This window comes from Puma concolor, chromosome D3 (genome assembly GCF_028749965.1).
Source record: "Puma concolor isolate L17-30 chromosome D3, mPumCon1.1.hap2, whole genome shotgun sequence".
In the NCBI taxonomy this organism is placed as follows: Eukaryota; Metazoa; Chordata; class Mammalia; order Carnivora; family Felidae; genus Puma; species Puma concolor.
The window spans coordinates 66,975,522-67,003,048 of NC_141678.1; the positions used below are offsets into that span (position 1 = coordinate 66,975,522).

At 53.2% G+C, this 27,527-nt stretch overlaps 1 protein-coding gene and 1 long non-coding RNA gene across 3 annotated transcripts in view; one reads left to right on the forward strand and one right to left on the reverse strand.

The window, feature by feature from the left end:
- The window catches only part of ARK2C (arkadia (RNF111) C-terminal like ring finger ubiquitin ligase 2C), a 107,244-nt gene that overhangs the window by 57,627 nt on the left and 22,090 nt on the right, over nt 1-27,527 (forward strand). The window lies entirely within an intron of this gene.
- LOC147575601 (uncharacterized) lies at nt 3,930-6,386 on the reverse strand. Its single transcript, XR_015242547.1, has 2 exons — nt 6,089-6,386; nt 3,930-4,098 (listed from the first exon to the last, which is right to left on the reverse strand). It is a non-coding gene; the product is annotated as an uncharacterized LOC147575601 (long non-coding RNA).

The following is a 27,527-nucleotide window of genomic DNA, read 5'->3' on the forward strand; positions in this document are numbered from 1 at the left end:
CCAGTCCTAGAGGCAAATATTGGCTCTTCCCATTCTCGCCGTTGGAGGACTCCTGGAGAGCTCCAGAATCATGGACTGTTATAAAACAGAAGGCATCTCATTTTACAGGTGAGGAAACTGAGATGCAGAGACCGGAAATGGCTCATGCAATAACTAATCATAGTGGACTAGGGTGACGCCCCCATTAACAGCAGACGAGGGCACACGCTTAGATTGTTCCAGATTCAACAGGCACTCATCAACTCACCTCCTTTCTTGTCCAGGATCTACTCTTGTTCTTCTGTCTCATCTTGGACTGTTTCTCTGGTTTTCTCTCCAATTCCCTGATGCTGAGCCCTTGTATTCTACATTGTGATTGGCTTTTCCAAAGCACTTTTGTGTACACCACCCTGAAAGGTGATAGGGGCAAGCAACCCACTTTACAGATGAGTAAACTGAGCCACCGGGTTAGTGGAATGCAGATATGGGACCAGACCCTGGCTGTTCTGATCTTCAGGCCCTCGGTGTTGGACATTCTGACTCTCAGAGAGAGCATCCCATGCTCACGTCTGGACCCTCACCCCACCTCCTAGCCTTCCCCCGGTTTCATTTCCTGGGGCTTGGATGTCCTGGTGTCCCTCTCTAGCTCAGACTTCTAAAAATGGGCTGGGCCTTTCTGACCCTCCTTGATCACCCCTCTCGTTGGCTCCTCTCTTCTGAGCCTCTTGCTTGGACCACATGGGCAGTCTCTGGGTGCCTTCTTTGTACTTGGGCTTGGCCAGTACATCGAGGGCAGGGTCCTGACTGCTCACTTCTCTGTGTTCCCTGGGAGAGGGGCTGGGCACCCAGCAGGTTCCCGGTGCATAGATGTGGCTTCATTAGGGACTCCAATGGCTTCTTCCTGGCCTGTTAAAAGAGTGCTGTTATGGCCTTGGTCCCCTCTCCGACAGGCTCAGATCGAACGGGGACCCTCAGTCTGTTAATGGGCAGTTTGTAAGATTGTGTGACCCGCAGAAATGGGGGAAGAACCTTGCCTATGCACTGTCGTTTCTCTGCAGTCAGAACGCCTCCCTGTTCTCACAAGTCCCCAGCTGTTCAGAACATTCCCTGACGCGTCAATGTGCCTCTTAGTGTGGTGGGCCGAGTCAGACAGTCTGTCGGGGATGCTCTGTCGTCTTCCTAGGTCTGAACACAGCCTGAATTGTGCCAGCTTTCAGCAGCCCTGTCACCGTGCTCCTGAGGGCCAAATCCTGTTTTCTCTGTTTGCATTTTTCCCTCCTTGGTCTTCTGCTAGAATGAAATGTGCTGGTGAGGGCTCGGGATCAGGGCTCATGGAGGCATTTACAACTCAGCCCTTCTGGGTCTACTGGGGAGAGCAGGTTCTAGATGGGCAGGTGGGATGGAATGGGGATGGGGATGGGATACAGCGAGGCCAAAGCTGCCAGAGGCAGAGATTGCCACCATCAAAGCTAAGTCTTGTACTGGAAATGCTGGGAGGCCTGGCCCTCCCGCAAGGATGGAGGGACTTTGCATGCAGGACGAGAGCCTCAGGGCCATGTGACGCGGCAGGTGAGGGCACGGGAAGCCCAGGCCCGGGTCCCCAGGGCCCTCCCTACTCAGCCCTGCGCAGAGGTGAGGACAAAGGCTCACCCAGTGCTCCTCCGGGCTCTGTCTGAGGGAGAGGTCCTGGGCCAGTGGGTCCGTTACCTGGGGAGCCACTTTACCTGCCATGCTGGCCCCGGCGTGGCCCAGGGTCTCCCAGCAGCTGGCCGGCTGGACAGGCCACACCAAACTCAGCAGGTCAGCGGCCCACATCCCAGCCGAAGTCAGGGCGGCACGCAGCATTGCACCCCACCTCCATTTCTGCAGCCACCGCCGTCACGCAAGGACACCGTTTCCTTATTACGGAATTTTTCTGACCTCTCCGTGTCATTCAATTAAGAATGAAGATGCCATGTATTTACATTCTGTAATGGATCCAAGAGCATGAAGGCATGAAAGGAACTTAGTAAAACCCTTATCCTCTTTTGGACAGGCCAAGTGACTTGCCCATGGTCACCCAGCTACTCAGGGCCTTGTTCCTCCTGGGCCATGCCAGGGTCAGAGGATGGAGCAGAGGAACACACGAAGGCAGCTGGCTCTCCCTCTCTCCAGCCATCTTCCCACTAAACCAGCCTTAAGAGACGTCCACCACCTTCTGAGCTGCCCTTGCAAACCACCGGCATCGGCCCTCGAGGCTCAAGCCCCTCCAGGGGGCTTCCCGGTGCCATGGGCCTTTGAGTTGAGGAGGTTTTGGAAGTGTCTCCTCCTGCTCCTCAAATAGGCGGGGGTGGGGGGGATGGGGGGCGGGACGCACATCCAGGTCCCGGAGTCTAGCTGACAGCACGCATCTCCCGCCACAGTGGGGGTTTTGCACTGTGGGAGGGGCCGCCTGCCTTCTTCTGCTCTTTGTGGGGCGGGTTGGGGGGAGGGAGGACTCTCAGCGAGATCTATTTACCCAGAGAAGAATTGGAAACCGCAGATCTGATGCAGATTCACAAAACCCTTCCTCGATTCCCAGCGGGTGGCTTTGGACTTAGCTTTCTCTGCAGGAGGTCTCCTCCTCTATTACAGAAAGACTTATCGAGGTATAGGTGATGCTCCATAAACTGCATGTATTTAAAGTGTAAAGTCTGATGAGTTTTGCCACGTGTATATACCTGTGAAAGCATCTGTTCCCTGCTGGTTGGTTCTTCTCGACTAATTCATTTATTAGATCAGCTGCTCCTTGAGAACACCCTCCATGCCATGGGCTTTTGCAAACTTATATTCCCTCTACATTCTACTCTCCAACCCCAGTTTCATTTGGTGGCCAGATAAAACACAGGATGCTCAGTTAAATTCGAATCACAGATAGACGATGAATAGGGCTTTTTTTTTTTTTTTTTTTTTTTGGTATAAGTATGTCCCAAGTATTGCATGTGACATACTTCTACAAATACTGCACATGACATATTTATACTAAAAACCATTTGTTGCTTACCTGAAATTCTAATTTAACTGGGCATCCTGTATTTTTATTTGCTCACCCCGAGCTCTAGCCTCTTGTGTTGTATAGAATTCGTGTGTTCCCTCTGCCAAGGAACAGCCCTTCTGGTGTTTGAAGACAAATCTCAGCGTTCCCTGATGTTCTGAACCTTCCTGGGGTTTTAGGGTGCTGCACAGCACCTCCTCTGGTCTCCCTGTCATGAATTTAATTACTGATGTTAAGATCGTGCTAGCCTTTTCGAGTCACGTTCATGGCCTCTGTTGACCTCACATTAACTTGGGTGCCATCAGGCAGTCCTCCCCTCCAGCCTTCAGGCGTTTTTGAACAGTCTTGGCCCCTTCATCTCTGCCCGTGTTCTTTCACCTTGTTGATTTGTCCATGCTTCTGGGTCATTGGAATCCAGAGTGTGTAGCCCAGCAAAAAAGTCTATCCCTCCCAGGTTAGAGTATATTCAGACGTGATAAGCCTGACTGGTAGATCTACAGTCACGTAGTTGGTGAAAACGGGGACCTGGCCAAGGCTAAGCACTGACATCTTTGGTGTGCCCCTGATGACAGCCTTCCCTTCCCCACTTCCTGTAGACTGACATTAACCGACACTCACTGGGCCAGCTTACCTGAGTGTAGTATCTATTACCCAGACTACATTTCTCATTTCATCTACAAACATTTTATAACAGTCTTCTTCCATTTTCTGATTCATTCATTGCAGGGAATATTTTTAGAACGCCTCCTTGTGCCATGTGCCAGATGCCTGGTGAAAATCAGATCCATGACATCTCCCAACCGAGGTAACCCCATCAGAAAGGCTCGTTCTTTAGGGAACTCTACTGGCCCCTAGTGATTGTCAGTCTCCTCTTGCTCCCCCTTCCCTTTTTAAGGGGTCACAAACCATTTCGAAACCCATTAAAAATTTGTCAAGGTGTTTGCGATTCCAATTTAAAGTTTCTAGACTTCATCTTTTTTCCTTGTGGGAAAATTTAAACACAATTCATGGTAGGAAATGTCTGGCCCTCTGCTGCTATGCGTGATTCCTCCAAAATTGCTCAGCAGGTCTGTGGTCTCGTCTGCAAGTCCTTTCCCCATGCCGCACTACAATTTAACAGAGCTGAGAGACATGTGTCCAGTGAATGTGCTGAACGACTGGCTGCCTTGCTCTTCTTAACTTCTAACTCTAATGAATTCTAAGTAATTTGGTGGATGTAGGTCAAGGACAGGAGAAAGGGCGACAGAAGGAAGCTAATAGTAAGCACTTGTTTTGTGTCAGATATGCAATGCATTCAGCATTCATTATATGATTCCACCTTCCTCCAACTCGATGAAGGGGAGATTTTCAGCCCCGTTTCTGAGTTGGGGAAACTGAGAAGTTCAGAGAAGTTACGTCACACGGCTGGAATGTCTGTGTGATATCTGCAGACTCCACATCCAGCTCCATTCAGCCTCAAAGTCTGTGCTCTTTCCACTGTGCTCCAGGATGCACTTAACTTACAGCGAGTATAATATGGCCAAACTCAAATGTTCAGAGAGATGAAGTTCATCATGTAATTCTTTTTTTACATAGGATCTGATTCATGAAACGAGTTGACTATTTCAAACACATCTATCGTGGGCAGTGTGGCAGCCTGGGTTGTCTCTCTCTGGGACACAGGGAGGTCGAGTGATTGTTCAGTATCCCAGAGAATTTTTAGCCGTGGGGGCAGCTGAGAGGCCAGGTTTTTCAGCTCGGGGGGGCTCCCCAGGAATAGCAGTGGCCAAGGGAGGTGCCTACGGCCAGGGAGGCAGGCAGGCAGGTGGTGGGAGCCGCGGAGTTCTGCGAGCCGGCGGGCTGGCACCCAGAGAGCGCAGGGTGGGGCCCACCAGGCAGGTGGTGGGGTGGGTGAGGGGTACGGTGGTGGCCCAGGGAGGGACCGTGAGGGCCGCAGGCACAGCTGAGACAGGGGGCTGGGGTGTCGGTGGGAGGTGGCAGAAACAAGAGAAGTGGGTGGAGGATTGGACTGAAAGCGTGCTAGAGAGAGAGAGAGAGAGAGGGAACAAGGGGTGACCCTGGGAAGGTTCCCAGGCCCCTGCCCTGGCCATGGGTCCAGATGGGTTCTGTGTACCCCAAGGGGTAAGACAGGTGGAGGAACAGGTGGGAGGGGAAATAAATTTGATTTGGATGGGTGGCTTCAGACGTGTCATGGGACACGCTGGCTGACGTCTTAGTGTCTGGGGCTGGCTGCAGAGATTCGGGGTTACTTCCGGGAGGAGAGCTGTTTTCTAGAGTTATTTGTATGTAAGACCTTCCCCGAAACGAATCTCCCTTTCTCCCACCCAGTAAGATTCCGTTGCGATTTGTGCACATGCTCATGCCCTCACACACTCATCCACACACACCACGCGGTCCCCTCACGTGTCCACACTCACACACGTGTACACAGTCACACCTACACCCACACGCGTGTGCACCTTCACACACTTATCCACACACTCACACTTGTACATAACCACACACTCACGTACGTACCCACACCCACGTGTACATCTTTACACACTCCTATCGGACACACTCACACACTGGAACACATTTACACACACATTACGTATCCCTTCAACACACATCCACAAACACATTCACAGGCCCCTTCCACACACATGCACACTCCCTCCATACACACTCACGCACCTGTACATATTTGCACACTGACATACACATACCCTCACTACCCTCACGTGCTTGTGCATGCACACACTCCCCTCATATACACACACACACTAGTACACACACACACACACATTGTGTACACCCTCACCCACCCACACACTCATGCAACCCACTCACACGCCCCCCTCATCCACACACACTCACTCCTGCTCACACACCTGTGCACACTCATACACTCATTTAAACACACAGCCTCACACACATGTGTCCCCTTTCTCATCTCCTTCCTGCTCAGAAACTGCTCCTTCTGCACAGCCAGCCCTTTACAGCCTCCTCAGAGAGCGGCCACCATCTGGGGACTGGGCGTCCTGGGCAGGGGAGTGGCTCCACTGTCAGGTGGCCCCCACCTGGGCTGGCTCCCCACCTCTAGTCGCCACTGACCTCATGGGTGCTGGCTGGGGCCGGCCAGCTGGAGCAGAGCCTCTCCAGGATGTGTAGCCCTTCGGTCCTCAGTCCCAGGCCTCCGGGAAACCAGGGTGTCTTTGCAGTGGGACGAAGCATTAGAACTCGAAGAATTCATAGAGAGCCTCTCATGTGGCTCATTTACAGAGGCCTGCCCTGCCCAGGGTCACCCTGCCAGGTGGTGGCAGGTTAGGAGCTAGAACACCAGGATCTGGGTCAGGGGGTGGTGCTCAGTGCCCAGGCTGACACATTTGATCACAGTGGGATCAGAGGTGGGCCTGAGCTGAAGCCTGGGCACAGGGCCTACCAACAGCAGTGAGGCCAGATGTTGGGTGGGGGGGGGGCCTCTTTTGGTCCTGTCCCGAGGAGCTGCCGTCCTTGGGGCGGGGCCTGGCTGGTGCCTGGGAGTGGGCAGTGAGGGCACGCGGCATGCAGCCCCCGGCACCCACCCATCCAGCCCAGAACCCTGAGGCGGACCGGGAGGCCAAACGTGCTCGTCTTTGCTGATATCACCCTCCTTCTGTCCCTGAACAGCCTAGTTTCCCTTTAAAAATGGCTATTTATGGAGCTCTTATTTAAGAGTTATCTAAAACCTTCTCAAACCTGACTTTTGCCCCTGCCTCTCCCAGCTCTTGGGGGAAATGAGGACTATATATAAATTGCATCCTACCACATAGAGTTGGGCATCCTTTGATCTGCCTTGAATTCCCCAGCGTTTGAGATCTATTTGAAATACTGGGCTCAGTGAACGGGGGCTACCGCCTCCCTTCCCAGGGCGTGTGTGGCCTTCACCCCACAAGGCCGGACACCACCTCTGGCCTGGGCCTCTGCTTCAGACCCCCCAGGCCTTTGGAGGAAGCAGGTGTCCCCTCTGAGCCAGTCTCCTGACACCCCACCCGAGTGTGGCCGCTCGGGCTGGCCTGGCCTGGGAATTAGCTCTGTCTGGCTTGCTCCCGTGGGCTTTCTCTCTTTGGTGCATGCTATCTTTATTATCAGCCTGTGCCTTTACTTCTTCTCCTGTTATAAAATCATGTAACAAGAAATTTGGAAAATATCATTCCTGACTCCATCACCCAACAAGACCATGTTAACCTGTCTGTGTATTTCCTTGTAGATTTTCTCCTTAGGCAGATGAGGTCTTGGTTAGTTTGTTGATTTTGTTGATGTTGTTGTTGTTGTTTGTTTTTGTTTTGAAGTTGAAGGTTAATCTCCTCTAATGCAGAGGCTGTTTCCAGACCCATGGCTCCAGCAGCGGCTTGCATGGGGAAAAAAATGAATCACAGCTGCTATTCATAGCTGGATTTTAAAAATTAAGGGCAGGGAAGCACTTGCTGGGCCTGGGCTCGATGTCTTGAGGCATGTCAGGGAACTCCTGCTTGGAAGGAGCATATATTCTAGGTAAGGTGACAAGATCCACTCAGGTAAAAAGTTGGGTGATATCACAGGCATTATGTCATCACAAATGTGATGCTGCTTCGGGGAACCTTGCCTTTTGAGAAACACAGAGATTGATCGCGCCTTCAGCAATCCGGGGGGGCAAAGATCCGGTGAGGGAGTCAGAGAAGGCTTCCTGGGGGAGGTGGGATGGTGGCTGAACACTGAAGTCTTGGAAGATGGACGTCGGAGAAGGGGGCTGCATTTCAGTTTGGGGGGGGATACCCTGGGGGGATATTTGGAGACAGGAAAGCTCCAATATGTATGGAGGCCCGGAAGTGGCTCAGTGAGTGGGAGCGGTGAGCTGGAGTCAGGCGTGATGGGTGGCACCTGTCCTGGGCTGAGCAGAGAACCATGAAGGTAGCCGAACGAGGTGCTGTGATGGAGGCTGCTGATTCAGGGAAAGGTGAGCGGGAGGAATCTCAGGTCTACTTCAAGGAATAGTAAAGAGGCCAGGAAGGAAATCTGCCAAGTCCTACCTCCTCTCTGCACAGCCAGAGCTGGTCTCGGGCTGATCCAACTGGCATCAGCTTGGCCCATGGCATCTATAATGACAGCCTGGAGGCAGGAGAGGGTCTCTAGAGGTGAAACACTCAGCACGGAGGACCTGATTTCCGAGATTCAAATTCCACGTCTATTGCGTCAAAACCCACTGGCCAAGACCAGCGGGAACACCTGTAGCCCAACCCAGTCAGGGGTATTAGCCTGCGGCAGCAAGTGAGGGCACACATCCTGGGCAACTGCGGGGCACCTCCAAACAGGGCGCTAAAGAAGGGGCGCACCCTACTCGTTGGAATGAGCACTGCGTGTGGTATGGAAACCAATCTGACAGTAAATTATATCAAAAAAAAAAAGAAGGGGTGCACCCAGAGTTTGGGGGCTGGAAAGAATCCCAGCACAGTCTTGATCAGAGTCGGTAAACTAGTGGGTTGCTGAACAGTCAGAAGTCACATCTTTAGAACACGCAAGCCTGCTCGGATTTGCCGTCAGATCAGTTTGTCTGTGGGCTTCTCTTGGAACAGATGGGTGTGGATGAGCTGGTGTCAAAGCATTTGAGCTTAGCTAGTCTGCGCTGTGCCGTTTTTCTGTTTTATGAATCATCACACGGACCTCTTTGCAATTGGTGGTTTCTGTTTCAAGTCGCAGTTCCCTAGACACTGCCTATCTGCTCGCAGGGCCATGTCCTCCCTCATGTTTGCCCTTGGGCTAGTTACTTGCCCCCACTGTGCCTTGGTTTTCTCACTGGGCAAGTGGGAATAATAGCGGCAGCGACACCGTGGAATCCTGAGGATGACACGAGTTATTATGTTAGAAGCATCTAACCGTGCCTGGCACACACTGGGTGCAATATACACGCCGGCCATCATTATCACTACAAACCTTCAAGATCGAGAAAAAAGAACATCGATATCCTTACTGCCCCTAAAGAAAGGATGGTCCGCAAATTTGTTTTCCAGTTAAGGGGGGAAAAAAGAGGTACCATGATCTGAGATACCCTGACCACAACAAGACAGTGTGGAAGCCACCATAATCTAGAACAAGCAAGTCCTGTTTGACTGGTGTGATCTTCTGAGCAGTGAAGGAAGGGGATGGAAGGAGGCTTTGAAGTTTGGGGCACGTCTATGTGCAAGTGAAGGGGGGTGACACACACTTCCTTACTGTAGCCAAGGACAGTGCAGGAGGAAAGGCACTAAAGCAGTGACACTGAGGTTTGATTTCGATAGGGAAAGAATTGTCTGCCTCTGTGTTGTTAAGTACTGGGTGGGGAGGCTAAGGGTCCGCGGGGTGGTGGCAGGGTGGTAGCTTTCTGCCACTCATTGTCCTCTCCTGGTCTTAACCTCCCCATTTATGAGACGAAGGATCCGGAGGCCTTTCAGACTCCTTGCTTTCTTCACTTCAAGGCGTCCTGGAGATCATGGTCATTCTTCCTCATGACAGCAGTGTTCTCTGAATACACGTTCCCTATCCACGGACACCCGGTTGTTCACAGTCTCACAAGCTACCTTGCACATTTTGTGCATGTATCTCTCTGGACTTGTACGCGCTGAGCTGTAGGGTGCTGAGCGGAGCGGCCATTGCCAGGGGTTGTGCGTTTGTGATTTTCATGTCCATTTCCAGATGTCTCTCCACAGTGGCTGCACCGGTTATAATCCTACTGCCAAGTCGTGGGCCCTGCTACCTTACTCACGTGGTGGGGCGGTGGGTGGGATTCCTTGACGAGCCCTCCAATCTACCTGCCACCTGCCACCTCTAAGGCTACGTGACATTAGAGTCTTGCTGTGCTGCTGCTCCCATTTCTTAAGGTACCGAATGTTTAGCTGGGCTGGGCTTCTTATCAGGCTCTGTTCCTGGGATGCTTCCCACCCCAATTTCAGAAAGGAGAGAGAGAGAGATAGCGAGAATGAGAGAGTCTCTGGTGCTCAGTGTCTTACCAGTGATATGCCGGCAACTGACATCATTCCAACATCTGTGAACACATGCCTTGCCTCCCACGGTCAGGGTGGAGGAGGAGAAAAAGGAGAATAGCCAGCTGTGTGTGTCACTGGGAAGGTCAGAGTCCCTCAGGCTGTGAGACTGAGGGGCAAACTCACTGTCCAGGCCTTCGGTGAAGGATCCTAGTCCTTAGCATAACGAGGCTCTGATGCTTATGGTAATTTCACCCCAGGAAGATGCTGGTAGGGCCTAGATCTTGGTGGTGACCTGGAGCCATGCCCAGAAACACTCAAAGCTGTCACCAATAACCCTCCAAGGGCTTAGCTAAGGGGGAGGGCCTCTCTGACACACAAATGGAAATCCGTCACAAAGGAAGTGTAAAATGACCAAGGAAAGGAAATGCCTCTTGTCCCTTCCGCTCTTGTCATGGGCATAGCACACGGTGAGCCTACTTTTATGCATCATTTCCTCAGTTGTCCAGGCTGATGAAAGTGGTCAGCAAGGAGTCCCTGGATCCTGCAACATGTGCTTGTGTAATGTTTACAGGGCCCTTCTCTCTCTCTCTCTCTCTCTCTCTCTCTCTCTCTCTCTCTCTCTCACACACACACACACACACACACACACACACACACACATACACACGTATTCTTTAATCAGACATCTCCTGGGTACCACTGTAAGCCAGATGCTGGCTGTGCATGGGTAGCAGATGACCAAATCCCTGCCTCCCCCCCAGGGGAAACTGCTCAGACAAGACCTCTTGTGACAGACACAGGATAGAAGGTGACAAGTGTCATAGACAAGATGGGCAAGTCGTGCCCTACAGATCCCCCCTTCTCTCTCAGTGACAGCTCTCTTAGTTTCCATTTCCTGGGCATCCAGTGATTTCAAGGGAGAGAAGCAGAGTACATAGGAGAGGACGGCTCCACGGGCAGGTGGAGTGAGGCTTGCAGGCGACAGTTTCAGGTCTAGCGTTTGCTGGTTAACAGGGTCACTGGCAAGCTGCTTCAGGTGGGGCCAGTTTGCCAAAAGATGAAACTATAGCGGCGTTGGCTGGAGAAGGAAAAGAGACAAGATTTCCTAGGGGCCTCTGCACTTGGCCTTTGTTGGTGACGTAATGCCATATGACTATCATTAATAGGACCCCTGCTTCTGGATCAGTAGATCGTTTCTCACACTTGCAGTTGGAGGGAGTTTACTACTGACCATTTCAATATACATTTGTTAAGTACCTACTGAGTGCCAGCAGTGAGCCGGACAATGGAGGTCCTGCCTCATGGAGTTGACACTCTATATGTGTCCTCAACTGTGATAAGCCACCCACCCCAGAGAGGCTCACTTGGATCTTAGTGGGGGAGTCTTGAAAAGGTCTTCACATTCTGAAGGGCTGAGCCTATACTGGTGGAAACTCAGGCATGGGTCCTATATTTGGGCTGTTCACCCAGTGTGAACAAGACGGGGTGTGTTCAAGAATGAAATCCTGGGGCGCCTGGGTGGCTCAGTCGGTTGAGCGTTCGACTTCGGCTCGGGTCATGATCTCGCGGTTTGTGGGTTGGAGCCCCGTGTCGGGCTCTGTGCTGACGACTCGGAGCCTGGAGCCTGCTTCAGATCCTGTGTCTCCTTCTCTCTCTGCCCCTCCCCCACTCATGCGCTGTCTCTCTCTGTCTCCCAAAAATAAATAAATGTAAACAAAAAAATTTTTAAAAAAAGAATGAAATCTTGACGGTTTGTGACAACACGGATAGACCTTGGGATTTTTTTTTTTTAGATTTTTTTTTTTTAAGTTTATTTATTTATTTCGAGAGAGAGTAAGCGTGAATGAGGGTGGAACAGAGAGAGAATCACAACCAGGCTCCGTGCACTGTCAGCATGGAGCCCTATGTGGGGCTCCATCTCACAAACCGAGGTCATGACCTGAGCTGCAATCAAGAGTGTGCAGCTTAACCAACTGAGCCACTCAGGCACCCCAGACCTTGAGGGTATTATGCTAAGTGAAATAAGTTGGACAGAGAAAGACAAATACCATATTATTTCACTTAGAGGTGGAATCTGAAAAGCCAAACAGCAAAACGAAAAAGAAGCTGACTTATAAACACAGAGAACAACTGGTGGTGGCAGAGGGGCGGAGGGGCCTGAGGCGTTGGGTGAAATACACGAAGGGGTTGAAGAGGTACAAACTTACCGTTAAAAAGTCAGTAAGTCACAGGGATGAAAAGTACAGCACAGGGAATGCAGGTAACGATATTTCAATGACTTTGTGCGGTGACAGATGGCAAGTACCCTTAACGTGGCCATCATTTCATAATGTGTACGTTGTGCACCTGAAACTAATAAGAATATCGCATGTGACATACACTTTAATTACAAGGGGTGTCGTTCGGGGAAACCAGATACAGCCAAGTAGCCGGACGTGCCTAAGTTATGGCCTGGGGCTGAGCCACGTGCGTTTGTGATCTTCACATCCCCTTGGTCCCTTTCTCCTGGACTCTTGGAGGCCCACTGGGAGGAGGAGGGACCGGAGGGAACCATGGCATCTGGCCCCCTGGAGTGGCATCAAAGATGCCAAGCTCCCTGGGCTAAAAGCCTCTTGTCAGCAGAGTAATTGGATCTGACTTGCAGCAGGCAGGGAGCAGAGGTATTCAAGTCAGCCGTGCTATTTTTAAACGCCCTCTCTTCCCCGAGTGCAGATCTCAAGCTCAGCGGGAGAGAATGGCTCATCTCAGAGCCTTGGGAATCAAAGAACAACTTCCCCCACCCCAAGTTTAACCAAAGTTTAAGTCTCCCCACCCTTGTCCTTCAAAATCACATCGACTGGGCAGCCGCCTGTGAATCCGGCCATGACCACCACATGTCCCGGATTGGGGAAGTGTGGACTCCACGGGCCGTGGGGTAGAAGGGACGCATCTCGGTTATTGGGCCGGCTGCCCAGCTGGCCAGAGGCAGCCCAGCAGCCCTGGTCTCTTGGTTGCCTGGCAGCCCCGGAGGCTCACCCCTAGGCCAGCAGGCAAACATGTCCCTGCCTGTCTGCCATCTGCCACTGTCTTTGACTCTTGGTAGCGGCTCACAGCTGCCTGTCGGGCTTTGAAGACAGCGGGAGTCAGAGCAGAGAGCAGGCACCCACCTGTCCAGCGTCCCTCTGGGAGCTGAGCCGCATACTGCGTGCAGCCCTGGGTGGGGAGAGGGCTCCAGGGAGGCCAGCCTCTCTGAGTGGCACCACCGCGGAGGCACCCTCGTTTGTCTGGTTCTTTCCACTTGCGCACTTCCCCCCCGCCCCCCAGCCCCCAGCAGCTTCGGCCATGGGCTGGCAGTGAAATGCTCCCCTTGCAGGGGATGCAGGGAAGACAGGAAGGGCCTTGCTGGTGGTCCTGACGACCCCTCACTCTCGGAGAAGGACAAGGCCACCTTAGGCAGGAGCTGTGGCGGATATGGAGTTGCCGTTACCAGCCATCATGGGGTGAATGCCTTCCATGCTCTAGATATCACACCTGTGGGCCAAGTATCACTGTGCCCTGTTACAGGTGAGGACACAGAGGCCCAAAGGGGAGCCCCCCTGGCCAAGGTCACTGGAAGATCCTTCGTCTCTCCCTGACAAGGATCCTCAACCCACCCCTCTCAACCTTGCCAGAATTCCCGATGTTCAGGAATTAGTGAGGCTTCAGCTTCAAACAGCACAGCTCTCTGAGAAGGTGGAGGTGTTCCAGACACCTTCCTGCCTTTGCTGAGGGCGGGGAGGGGGGGGCGGTGGGTGGGAAGTGTGGCTGTGCTCTGTGGCACTCTGTAAAGGCTTGTGGCTTTGGGTGTCAGGTCTTGAACTCAGTTTTCAAAATTGGTTCAAACACTGCAAGCCGGGAATCCTGCCAGGACCTCTTCTGTCTAGAGTGGAATTAGAACAAGGTGGGTTGCCTTGACCCTTTCCAAGGGCACTGATTCTCAAGTTCACACCCAAAGCAGCACCTTCGATAAAGCAGCCTCACTCAAGCCCAGCCTTCTCTAGAAGCAGACCATGTGGTGACATCCAAGGGGCCCTGGGAGGACCCTCTCCACCCCAAAGTATGTCTGTTGCAGCCTGTCCCATGGGGTCTGAACTCACACCACTGTAGGGGCTTCCATTGACTTTCTAGAGCAGTTCTGAGTTGTAGGTGCTACGTGGGGTCGGGGGGCCCCCCTGGTTATGGAACTGAACCCCAATACACCTTGTGTTCACTCTGGGGTAATGTGATGGGCCGTTGTTGACTTTCTTAGTGCCTCAGTTTGCTTATCTTTATTTATTTATTTTTTTTCTTTTTTTTTTTTTTTTTTTCATTTTTGGGACAGAGAGAGACAGAGCATGAACGGGGGAGGGGCAGAGAGAGAGGGAGACACAGAATCAGAAACAGGCTCCAGGCTCTGAGCCATCAGCCCAGAGCCCAACGCGGGGCTCGAACTCACGGACCGCGAGATCGTGACCTGGCCGAAGTCGGACGCTCAACCGACTGCGCCACCCAGGCGCCCCAGTTTGCTTATCTTTAAATTGGGGGAAAGCTGAAACTGGGGGAGATGGGGGAGACAGTGTGGGGCACCCTGGGAGCCTGGGGTGAGAAAGTGAATAAAAAGGGGGGCAGAACAGTGCTGAAGACCAACCGACTTGCCCATTTTGCCGTGCTTAACATTTATTATTTTTAAAAGCTACTTTGTGTATTTTAAAAACCACACAGTGTAGGGCACAAAGCCACATGGTAGAGAGGGTGTATATAGACCAAGAAAACCACATCCCCTCCCCTCCCCTGCCATCAGCCACCCGTGCTCTCTCCTCATGGGAACCACTGCCGTGAGAGCTCGTGTCATCTTCCAGAAATCATCTGCTGCATGTACACTATAACCTAGTGGCAGACTTGACTTGAAGTTAACTGCGGGACCCTCAGGCTCCTGTAAACGTCTGTCGTAACGCCCTTCCTACCCAGGCCTCCCTTCTGTGAGCCGTTGTATATTTTTCAAAGCCCTTGACCCCAGCACGTCTCCTCTGAACCCGTGACCATCCCGGATGAACAGACGGCAATATCCTTGTGCCGTTTTGTAGGTTGGGAAGCTGGAATTCAGAGGGGCCAGGCTGCTTGCCTAAGGCCACACTGAGAGTGAGCGAGTGAGACTGGACTTCAGTGCGACTCTCCTGAGTCCCAGGGCAGATGTACCCTACTGCTTCCTAGAGGGACAGTCTACTCCCCCTTCTCCTGTCCAGCGGCGTGATTGACCTGACAAAGCAGGACTATGCGAAGCCACTGCCAACAAGTAGGCCTAATTCCAGCAGGCCACGGAGCAGGCCTGGATGGATGCAAGGGCACAGCTGCATGTGTGCACGCACGCGTGCACGTGCACACACACATGCGCGCGCACGCTGCCCCTCCCCCCGACACCCCTCAGACTCCAGAAGGGCCAATGCAGCATGTGGAATCCCTTGCTCCTCTTGGCTTCTCTTGCCTTAGTGGAGAGGGAAGGGTGCAATGGTAACTGGGAAGGGTCATGTGAGAGGCCATATTAGGTTCTTCGGGGCTCACTTTGTACCCGGTAAACATCTTTACTCTGTGCCGTCATAGCATTGCAGATGGGGAGCACTGCAGATGGGGAGCACTGCAGGTGGGGAACATGCACAGAATTGCAGGTGGGGAGCACTACAGATGGGGAACGTGCACAGAATTGCAGATGGGGAGCACCCCATATGCATATGGGGAGCATTGCAGATGGGGAACGTGCACAGAATTGCAGATGGGGAGCACTACAGATGGGGAACGTGCACAGAATTGCAGATGGGGAGCACCCCGTATGCATATGGGGAGTACCGAAGATGGGGAACGTGCACAGAATTGCAGATGGGGAGCACTAGAGATGGGGAGCCTGCACCAGGGCTGCATGAGAGTATGTGTGGCATCAGGACTTGGTTTAAGCACCTCGGAAGAACCTGGTAAGATGGGTCTTTATTCCTGGCTCATGGACACCCTGAGCTTCAGGTGACAGCTAGAGCCCAGGAGATGGGGGCAGGGACAGTTTCAGGGCCTGGGAGAGCCTGCGTCTCTTCAGAGTGTCCCCTTCCCTGGGCCTGGAAGACTGGCCAGAGTTTAACTGACATCAGCTAAATGCCCACGTGAGACCTGAGATGGTAACCTTACCAGTGAATTGCTTATGGAGCCCCCCGCCTCAGTGTTCTTGGCCCCATATTTTGATGGTGCAGACAATGAAAGAAAGACAGGCTTGGAATGAGAAAACTAGGCTCCACGTTTCCAGCCCTGGGCCAAAGGATGTTGGTAAGTCTTTCTAACCCTTTGAGCCTCAGTTTCTTCATCTCTAAAATGGAAGTAATGTCTACAATGCACTGTGCTGGATGGTTGTGGGGCTGAATTTGGGAAAGGCTTTGTGGGAGGTGACGTGGTGCACTGAGATTACTGTCAGCATCACAGAGGTACCGAAGCGGAGTTCCTGAGGGATTCAGAGCACCTGGGGTGGAGGAAAGACAAGCAGGGAGGCAGAAAACAGTGCCTAAGGCCCTGGAAATGGGCACCAACCTTGGGTGGAAGAGTCAGGACGCCCAGTGCTGCACCAGCTGTCTACCCAGGGTTGGGAACTGTCCTCAGCCTTTTGACTTTGCTGTTGGCATTTTCCCTGCTAATTAGCATGTCATGGGGGTGGAGAGCAGGAAAAACACAAAACAATTGATTTGTCTCTTTGCCAGCACATCTGGGAAAAGGCTGGGTGTGGGAGGTCAAAAAGCAGGCTAAAAATCAGTGCTTCACATTCTCAAGGAAGCTCACGGCTCTGCAGGTTTCAGTTCTCCACTGCTATTGCCGGTGAAAGCGCTATGAAATCAAGGTTCAACTGCAGACCCTCGGGGTAGAGAGAAGAGGCATTGAAAGCCCTTTTGGCTTTGTCAGGGGAAGGGTGATTCAGGGACCTGGCTGGTGCTTAGGGACCAATTAATAAGTCATCCATGCATGCACGCATGCATGCATCCATCCATGTATCCACCCATCCAGTAAGTGTTCAGTGTGCACCTAGATTCCATCTAGCCCCCTCTGAGATGCTCTGGAAGAGATGAGGGAAGGGGAGGCTTTTGCTCTCTAAACATCCAGACTCATATTCAAAACAGAGCATAACTCAAAACTGGGTCCCCGCATCAATAAACGGCAATATCAATTATACCAGCTAGCTTTTCCTATATAACAACCACTCTAAAGCTTGGCTTTAAAACAGCAACCATTGGGCACCTGGGTGGCTCAGTCAGTTGAGTGGCTGACTCTCGATTTCGGTTCAGGTCATGATCCCAGGGTTGTGGGATTGAGCCCCACATTGGGCTCCATGCTGAGCATGGAACCTGCCTAAGATTTTCTCTCTCCCTTCCTCTGCCCCTCTCCCCCACTCATGTTCTCTCTCTCTCTCTCTCTCAAATAAAATAAAAAATAAAAAAATAAAACAACAACCATTTATACAGCTCACAAGTCAGTGAGTTGATAATTTGGGTTGAGCTCAGCCAGGACCTTTGGTCTTATCTGGGCTCAGTCATACATCCACAGGGAGCTGGGACCGACTGGGGTAGGAGGACCTCCACTAGGAGAGTTTTCCCCAGCTTTGCAGGTCTCTCACTCTCCAGTGGGACAGCCTGCGCCTGTTTATAAGGGAGAAGCAGGAGTCCAAGAAAAGTGTGAACAGGCAAGGTCTCTTAAAACCCAGGCTAAGAACTGGCATGATGTCACTTTCACTACATTCTAGTGGCCAAAGTCGGTCACACGGCCAACCCCAGATTCCAGGGGTGGAGAAATGGATTCTGCCTCTTGACGGGGCGGGTACAAATCGCCTTGCAAAAATCGTGTCTATCCAGAGCGGAGGAATTGGGGCCACTGTTTTGAACAGTCAACCACACAACCTTTGTTGCTCACAGAGGCTCTGGAGTCGGCCTTGCGCTCTATCTCACATTCCACATCCAATCTATTAGCAAATCTGGTTACCTCCACCCTTGACATATATTTTCCCTTCCTCCCTCTGCCCCATGCCCTCCAGTGTCCAAGAAACCGTCACCTCTTTCTTGGTACCTGCTTCTTTCCTATTGTCCGTATAGCCTATTCTCAACATGGCAGCCGGAGCAAGCCAACTCATATTACTTTCTGCTCAGACACCCCTTTGGCTCCTAATCTCACTTGGGGTGAAAGCCAACATCCTATAATAGCCAATGGGGGCCTGCACAATGTTTTCCCTGAACTCCCAATATCCATCTCACCTAAACTCCTACCACTGTCCCCTACCTCACTCTGCCCCACCCACACTGGCCTCCAGATGGTCCTCACCATGCCAGGCTTCTCTCACCACAGGGCCTTTGCCCTGTCTGTGTGGAAAGCTCTTCTCCTGGATATCTTCACCCCCCAATCCTTGGCCTCCTTCAGCTCTTTACAAAAACCTCACCCTCTCACTGAAGGCCCTCCTGGCCATCCTATCTAAAATTGACACATTCTCCCCACCCCTCCTCCTTCCCTGCTTCAGTTTTCTCTATAGCTCTTGGCAACATCATCAATGAATGATATATTTTCTTATATAGCCCCTTAGGGTCTAGACCAACATTGCCCAATAGAAATATAATGTAGGACACATATATCACTTAATTTTTTTCTAGCAGCCACATTAAAAAAGTAAAATGAAAGAGGTGAGATTTGTTTTAACAATATATATTATTTAATCCAATATATCCAACATCACTCATCTCAATGTATACTTCATTTGAAAGTTAGCTTTTGGTTTTTACTAAGTCTTGGAGGTCTGGTGCACATTTCACACTGGCAGCTTATACCAATTCAGACTAGCCACGTTTCACATGCTGACAGTCACATGTGGTGACCACACTGCTGTCATACAGAACGAGACCACAGTCCCATGAGGGCAAGGGTTGTTGACTGTTTTGCTTATGGGTGCATCCCTAGCATCTAGAACTGTGCCTCGGCCCGTAATAGGCACGCAGTAAATATTTGGTGAATGAGTAAGTCGGGTTTGGAATCAGATACAAGTCTGTGGCCAGGTAGTTTCAGACCCAGCGAAGAAGTACTGTCTGGCTGTTCTCATCCTCAGGGCGGCCAGGCAGAGAGCTGCAAAGGCCATGAAGGTAGTCTTTCTCCCTGAGCCCTGCAGCTCATTCTGTACCTCCCGGCTTTCCATTCTCTGTGGACGACAGAAAGCCCTGCATGGCCTTCCGCCTTAAGGACTTAAAGTGTCGCTCTCTTGGGGACATTTGCATCTTAAAAGCAGGAGTGTGCGAGAGCAATGCTTAACCCAAGGCAGTGCCTCTCTCCTGGGAATTTTTGGCTCCGGCGCCGCGCCGGTGCCGTTGCTGGGCTATGAATCTCTTCCTTGTCCCCGCGTTCACCCCGCCGCGCTCCCCTGCCTGACATCTCATCGTAGACCATGCTTGGGGCTTGGTGGGGAGAGAGGGGACCTGGGAGGAGTGGGTGTTCCCTGCGGCCGGCCCCGGCCCCTCCCCGAGAGGGGTGAGCGGTGTTTGTCCTCCGTGAGGCACCTTCCGTGGTGATGTCTCATGGTGTCCACCCTGCCAGGTGGCCAGAGGCACTATTCGCTCATTTTGCAGACAGAAGGCTGCAGCCCAGAGCTGGGACGTGAGATGGCTCAGCCGGTCTCCTGAGGGCTTGTGTGGGGCCCTCCTCCGGGCGGGTGGAGTCCGGGGGCCGCTGGGCTCTTAGGCCAGCTGGGGTGACCGGTCGGAGGGACACTGGCCTGAAATGAGTATGCAGGATACCACGTGGTGAGCTGGGTGCCCGGTGGCCCGGCTGGCCCCGGCGTGCCTGGGGAGGCAGGTGCTGTCACAGGCCAAGCCAGTGGCAGCCAAGGGACTGACAGAGTCACTGGAGGTGACTTGCGATGGGCCTTGGTCACCCAAGCAGCTGGGATCTGCGGGTTGTGAGACCCCCATAGCTCTGCTCTTCCCAAGTCCTCTCCCTCTTCCTTCTGCCCCTTCTGTCTTCTCATCTCCTTTCTGTTCTCCCAGCCTTCCCTCTCTCTTACCCCCCTTTGTGCTCCCCCAAGCATTTCAACCAAGGTCTCCCCTCCCTCCCTCCTGTCTCTGTCTCTGTCTCTGTCCCTGTCCCTCTCACACCTCACAGCCCAGGGAGCCGGCCTGAGGTCCTCATGAGCAGTAAATGGACGGGGATCTAATTTCAGTGCCCCTGGCTCCCTCTGAAAGCAAACGGATGCCCACCCACGCATGTGGTTTGCTTTCAGGGGCACGGGGAGGCCAAGGACTCCCCCAGCGGGCGGACCCGCAGGCTTCCCCCTGAAACCCCACCATTAGCTCTTCGCAGCGTGATCCCGCCCAAACGCAGCCGCTTCGGAGAAAGGCCTCCGTCTAAGCTCTTCTACACTCTTCTCAGGAGGAGCGCACAGGAGAACGAGTGGTCAGAGCAGACGGAGTCGTCCCCGTGGGAAACGGGAGGCAGAGGCACGGTGCTCCCCGCGGCCCTGGCCCGGGTGTTCATAGGGCCGGGCCTCTGTGCCAGAGGCACGTATGTGCTGCACACCTGGGTAGGAAACGTCCATGGAAGCAGCTGGCTGAACTTGGTCTGCCTGATGGGCACTAGGCGGTGCTGATGTGACCAGGTCCAGGAAGCGTCCTGGCACTTCTCGAAAGTTGTTGGGGTTTGGTTTCTGGTTTTTATTTATTTATTTAAAAAAAAATTTTTTTTAATGTTTATTTATTTTTGAGACAGAGAGAGACAGAGCATGAACGGGGGAGGGGCAGAGAGAGAGGGAGACACAGAATTGGAAGCAGGCTCCAGGCTCTGAGGCATCAGCCCAGAGCCCAACGCGGGGCTCGAACTCACGGACCGTGAGATCGTGACCTGAGCTGAAGTCGGATGCTTAACCGACTGAGCCACTCAGGCGCCCCTGTTTTTTAAAAATGTACTGGAGCATTAAGGCCATGAGGAGAGTATCTGAACTCATGACCTGGGATTCGCTGCGCGTGGTTTACGGAAGCTAACCAACGCCACCAACAGTGTGGACCCCTCCTCCCGCGGCCAGGAGCGGCAGGTGGAGGGCTCCTGTTCTGGGTCTGAAACGGCTTCTTCTTCTGAGGTATTTGCTTGTGATTCATGGTGACCGCCTCATATGCTGGGCCACCCCAGTCCTGGTACTTGCATCCGGGCCCTGGGATTCACGGAAAGAATCCTTAGTCTTTCTGTGGTGCTCACCGGGTTAGTCCTCCTGCCCTACACTTGAACTCCGTCAGCCCCTTTGCTGCCATGCAAGCCCGCGGGTGCTGACGCGCTGGGGGCAGCTGGTTTGCACACTACCAAGGCTTTTAGCAAGATGCCCCTTCCTACATATTCAACTGTTCGTTTTCATTCACTCACTCATTCATTCTTTCATTCAGCAAGTTCTTCCTGGGTATTAGGATCTGTGCCAGGCACCAGGAACGTAGGTAAATGAGATAGACCCAGGTTCCGCCCTCAGGTAGTGAGGTCTCCTGACCATAGACGCCTTCCACCAAAAGCCCTTTTTATGAGTGCACTGGGAATGTTTGTCTGGTTTTTTCACATTTATTCATGTTTGTGAGACAGAGAGAGAGCGCGAGCAGGGATGGGGGGAGAGAGAGAGAGAGAGAGAGAGAGAGAGAGAGAGAGAGAGAGAGGCAGGATCTGAAAGAGGCTCCAGGCTCTGAGCTGTCAGCCCAGAACCCGACCCGGGGCTCGAACCCACGAACCACGAAATCATGACCTGAGCTGAAGTCGGACACTTAACCGACTGAGCCACCCGGGTGCCCACTGGGAATATTTTTATAGCCATCTTTGGCACTGGATGGAGAAGAGGTATCTTCGGGGCTAGAGGACGCCTGGAAGATTACCTTATCCCCGTAGGCATTTTCTTCTGCAGTAGCAGCCTGCTGCTAGCTGGCCACTCCCTCCTAGGCTCCAGGCTCCTACTCCTGGCCCAGTGGGCAACTAGAGCTAAACGCTTGCCCTTTGCTGCTTGTTGGAAGCAAGCAGTTTAATTGCTTTCTGTCCAAGGGCAAGTAGGCTTCCTTAGGATGGAAATTTCCCTCCCATCAGTGGTTTCAGAGCCAGAATTCGGTTCCTTGGAAGAAGCTGAGCTTTTCATTAGAGATCAAAGATTGGCCCTGGGGAACCATTCAGAAAGCTGCTCTGGGCTCCAAAGGACCCCTCTGGGCATATCACTTCCTTTCCTGGCTCTGTTGGTAAGGGAACCAAACCACGGAGTGGGAGGAAAGGAGACCTCTGGCAGCCCAAGAGGCTGAGCCAGGGGACAGGCCTCTGGGGGTTGATCGGACTGGAGCAAAAGGGGTTAAGCCGATTTACCTGGAGGAGGTAAGGAGGCGGGAAGAGCAGCCAAGAAGCTGGGCTCTGGGCAGATGGCTCACGTTCCCCGTTCTTTATCTCTGATTTTATCCGGTCTGTCATCAAGTACTCAGCTCAGGAAGTATATCCCAGACTCCTGGTCTTGGGATTCAAGATTCCCCACAACTTAGTCCTCCCTTCTTTTTCCCGTGTCCCTCCCCCCCCACCCCCAAGTGTTCTGCATCTGAATGGATCGCAAAGGATGCATTTCTTGTCCCACGGATCTCAGAGGTGAGAAGTCAGTGTGGGCCATCAGGAGGCTCAGCAGCCGCAGGAGATGGGATTCTTCTGATATCAGCAGAGGGAAGAGGAAGTCCCTGGAGGGCCACGTGGAGTAGTACAGGGAGTCTGACTTGTGGCTCACGTGGGCTCCCTGTTCCCCGGGCTCCGGCCTCCAAGCTCGGGCCCCGAGTACCCAGGCTTGGTCTCTCCTCGCTGCTGTGCTCCATACACCCTTCCCTATCACCCAGGCCAGCCTTTCTGTGCCTTCCCACAACGGTTCGGCATCACTACGATCAAGCACTGGGAGGTGTTGCAGGGAGTGTGCATCATGTCCTGGTGGGCCTAGAAGGGGTCCTGGAGGTGCTCCAGGCCATCTCCAGAATCCACACACCTCTGCTGGGCAGGTAGTAGGCCTCTGCGTGGGCATCCCCCATGATGAGGAGCTTTGGGGGACATAGTGACATTCTAAAAGACATCCTCCTTATGTTGACCCAAATCTACCAGAAAGAGCTTAATCTCTTTGCCTGCAGCTATTATCTGCCCCAGAGTCTCCGCTTCCTGGTTCACACTCAGATTCTTCAGCTAGTCCTTGTACCACACAACCCAAGTCCCCTGACCATCCTGCTCTCGTCCTGGTTTACCTACGTGCATGTTCTTATAAGGCTTCCGGTGTTGGTGCTCAGACCCAGGGGTTTCCACCATCCTTTTTATTAGCTAAACCCCGTGAAGTATAGGGCTGAAAGCCTTCTGCAGAGGATTTGTCAGGGCTCCGCAGATTTGCCCTGTTACAGAAGCATCCGATGGGCTGGCAACATTGAATAAGCCCTTGGCATTTTCTTAGGCCGGGGCGGGAGGCAGGGGGGTCCTGGGGCCCCTGGCCAAAGTGGATTGGACTGTGCCTAAGCAACCTCAATCAGCATGGCTTTTCCTCAGCGGGACACCACTCTCCAGGGACAGTGGTAGCTGGTCCCTTGTCATTTCATGGTTACCTCCGTAGGCAGGAACAGGCTTTCTCCTGGGGCATCTGGGGAGACAGATGAGGGTGAGACAGCGGAGGTGGTTCCAGCAGGGTCGTGTGCGTCATTCTCATCCAGCGGCCCACCGGGACAGGTGGGTTCCTCTCTGGGGGTACCGTGTGTGGTCATGGAGGGACACGTGGGGGCCTGAGGGCTGGCAGGGGGACTGAAATAGCAGAGCTGAGGGAGAGCACACTCTCAAGGCCCAGAGCCTTAGCCCCCAGCTCGGCCGTCACTACCCGAGAGCCCTTGGACAGGCCACCCCGCATTTTCCCCTTTGGGGTTTTCATCTGTCCTCTCACTGAGGATCATTTAGCTTGAATATTCAATGAAGAACCCTATTTCCTTACTAGCTAATAATGTAATCTTTAACTTTCTGAGGTAATGAAGGTCTTTCTTTTCCTTTTTTCTTCCCTCTGTCTTCCCTCTCCTCCTCCTAGATTTTTCTTACCCTCTCTCCTCCATTCTCTCATTTCCCTCTCCGTCCCTCTTGGAAGATTCCAATCCCCTCCCCCCTTTATTTTTTAATGTTTATTTATTTTATTTTGAGAGAGAGAGAGAGAGAGCAGGCGCACAAACAGGGGAGGGACTGAGGGAGAGAGAGAGAGAGAGAGAGACAGAGAGAGAGAGAATCTTAAGAAGGCTCCATGCTGATCCCATGACCTGAGCCAAAATCAAGATTCGGCCACTCAACCAATTGAGCCACCCAGGCGCCCTGCTAAGCCCCTCTTGAGAACAAAACACATCTACTGCATCGCATTTGCTTCGAAACCACTCACTTCACAGCTTATTTTTGGAGATAAAATCTGCCCACAAATGAAATGCCAGTGTATGAGGCGAAGGCCGCAAGTGCAGCGGAGAGGGCACCTCATGTGCCTGGGAAGGCGCTGGAGTGCTCCGAGGGGGGCTGGCATCCGCCCTAGAGTTCGGGCTTCACAGGACACATGACAGTCTGGTTAGACAGGGCAGTAGTGCGGGAGCAGAGAATGGCGGCCAAGGGCTGGAGGCAGGCGAGGCCCCTGGGGGCCTGGGAGAGGTGAGAGGGAAGGTCACACAGGGCAGTGAGGGGTGGGGGCAGGAGGGGAATTTGGGCAGGGAATAGAATGCGCAGGGGTAGGCTTTAGGATAATGTGGTAGCCATTCCGAAGGTGGGTTTCAAAGGTCAGTGCTGGTCTGCTCTGCTCCTCACTGCTTTTAGCCCACTTGAGATGCTGGACATCACACAGATCGCAACAGGGGCCAGGGCAGCAGAGCCGGGTCTGGGCTTCCAGCTGTGGGCCCCTGGGGGAGCACAGATGTCAGTTCACAAACATCTTCCAGGGCTTTCTCCTTGGCTTCCCAGTGAGCGAAATGAGAGGCCTGGCAGAAAAATGTTCATGGCCCCAGGCAGCCCAGACCTTTTAGCAGGTGTGTAGGATCAGGTGTCATCACCGTGGGTCACAAGTCTAGGAAACTAAGGCCTGGAGAAGCCCAACGTCCTGGCCAGGTCCGACTGCTAAGGGGAGGTGCCCTGGCCTCTAGGACAGAGGCTTCCACTGGATCACTCTGCCTGGCTTTGAAAGCCTCTTTGGTAGCAGAGGCCTTCCTCACTGGCCTCTTGTGGGCGGCAATCTGCTTTTCTTTTCTTCTCTTTTCTTTACTTGATTTTTTTTTAACGTTTATTCATTTTTTGAGAGACAGAAACAGAGTGTGAGTGAGGGAGGGGCAGTGAGAGAGGGAGGGTCAGCGAGAGAGGGAGACACAGAATCCGCAGCAGGCTCCAGGCTCTGAGCTGTCAGCACAGAGCCCGATGCGGGGCTCGAACCCATGGACCACGAGACCACCACCTGAGCTGAAATCGGCTGCTTGATCGAGGACAAAGCCACCCAGACACCCCAGCAATCTGCTTTTCAAAGGACTGGTTTTCTCTGCTGCTTGAGAGCCAGCTTCTCAGAAAGGAGTAAATGCTGCCTCCAGCCCTAGCTTCTAGGGAAAGGCTCAGCAGGGACATGGTTTCCAGCTGCTCCTGTCCCCTTTCTCCCCAGCCATCCTCGGCCCCAGGGCAGGGAGTCTCCGTGGTGCCCCTTCCCTCCTGACTCTGCCGTGGGCCTGCCTAGCGCCCCTCCCCCTGCCGGTTCTGCCCCCAGCTTTGAGGGAGGGTGACGCTGGGTCAGTGAGCTGAGGGACAGCAGGAACCTGACACCCTGGGAACAGGCCTGGGGAGGATGGGACACGCCAGGCTGGCTTCCCTGGGGACCTGGAGGGTTTGGTTCCCACCCTCCTCTCCCAGGGTCCCGGATCCCCTGGGGGAGCAGGCGAGACACGGCCAGCTGGTAGACTCTGTGCACCCACGAGCACAAGGGGACTATCACCAGGCTGAGGGCAGCAGCCCAGACTGAGGAGATGTCAGTTGTCCTACTGCACGTCTGTTCTTCCCCCTTGCCTCTTTGTCTGAAGGCTTGAAGGCGGTGCCCCTGGGCCCTGGAGTCTTGGGGATTAAAGCCCCTTTGCCTCCGGGTGACCATGTTGATCAGGTTCGAATACAGCTAGAATCTTCCAACATCTCAGGGGGCTGCCTGCGCTGAAGAAGCCTCTGTCAGGCCTCAGGGCTCTGCTGTCTCAGTCACCATCCCTGGCATTCTGACATGTGGGCCTGGTTCCTCTGTGCTCCCACCTAGGCCCAGCCCTGAGGCTCCCCCAACCCCCTTGATTCTGTCCCCAGGCCAGAAACCGCAGACAGGCCCAGTGTGTCCTCTGGGTGTCCTGGCCCCATTTCTGTACCACCTTCCTCCTTGGTAGGTCCCCTCGCTGCCACCTCTGCTTTATTTATCAAGCCTCCTAGTTCCCTGGGCTCTGGGCCCTCCTTCCCATTGAGGATTTGCTTTCAGGAAAGACCTCGGTTCAAGTGTCTGCTCTGTTATTTACCAGATGAGTGTCCATGAGCCTTTCAGAGACTCGGGACCTCTGTCACCGTTGTCTCCACTCACCTCACCCACCATCCTTAGCCCCACAGTCCTCTGCTTCTCCTTACCTTTCCCTCCGCTGTGGGGTTGTATGGTTTCTTCTGTCCCCTGGTCCACCCACTCTCCAGCTGCCAGCCTGTTCAGGCTCCCTGCCCACAAGGCACAAATCAGTCACTAATCCCCGGGCTTGTGTGGAGTACCTGTTGTGTCCCGTGGGTCAGGTGGGCATCAGGAGACCCCCACACCATGTGCCTCCCCTGCCCCAGCTGTGCGGGGCCAGCCCGGGGCCTCCCTCCCCAGCCCTGCCCTACCTTGTGCATGTGCCAGGCCCCCCCTTGAAGGTATGGCTCCCTGCCAGCTCTCGGAGGGGGTGGGGTGGAGGGTTGCTATGAACACTGATTTTCTGAATTCAGAGATGCACATGTTTCTCTTCCATTTCCCAAACTAATTTGTGTCTTATACTTGATGTGTTTCTTTAGTGGGGTGCTTTGTTTCGGGGAGCTCCTTCGTTCTCCTCACTCCCTAAAAATGTTATTTCGCTCATGGCCATCTTGCAATTGATGGCATATCAGCCCCGAGGAAGTATGATAAATGGATAGTGTAATCAGGGACATCTGGAGATTATGTTGTAACCCAAGGGAGTGGCTCTAATGGGAAAAATTGTGGGTTGTCTATTGATGGGGCCATTTGGGGATGTAAGTGCTGTTCAGACGTCATTGATCATTGGCTTGTCATGGGCCCAGATATTCTACCCTGAGAACTTCACTCCTCTGGTCTTAGAGGCCAGACAGAATCGCTATTACGTGCTACTCTCACAGACCCCACATGACATAGGGTTGAGGAGAGCCAGGGGTCCCTGAATGGCTGTCTCCTGGCTTCAATTCCCTCCTGAGCAGGGGTGTTGAGACTAAGATCTCCCCGGGCATGGAGGCGATGGGGAGAGGGACCCAAAGTCCCAGAGCGGGAGTCAAAGGGTTTTTGCAGGTAGAAACTGCCT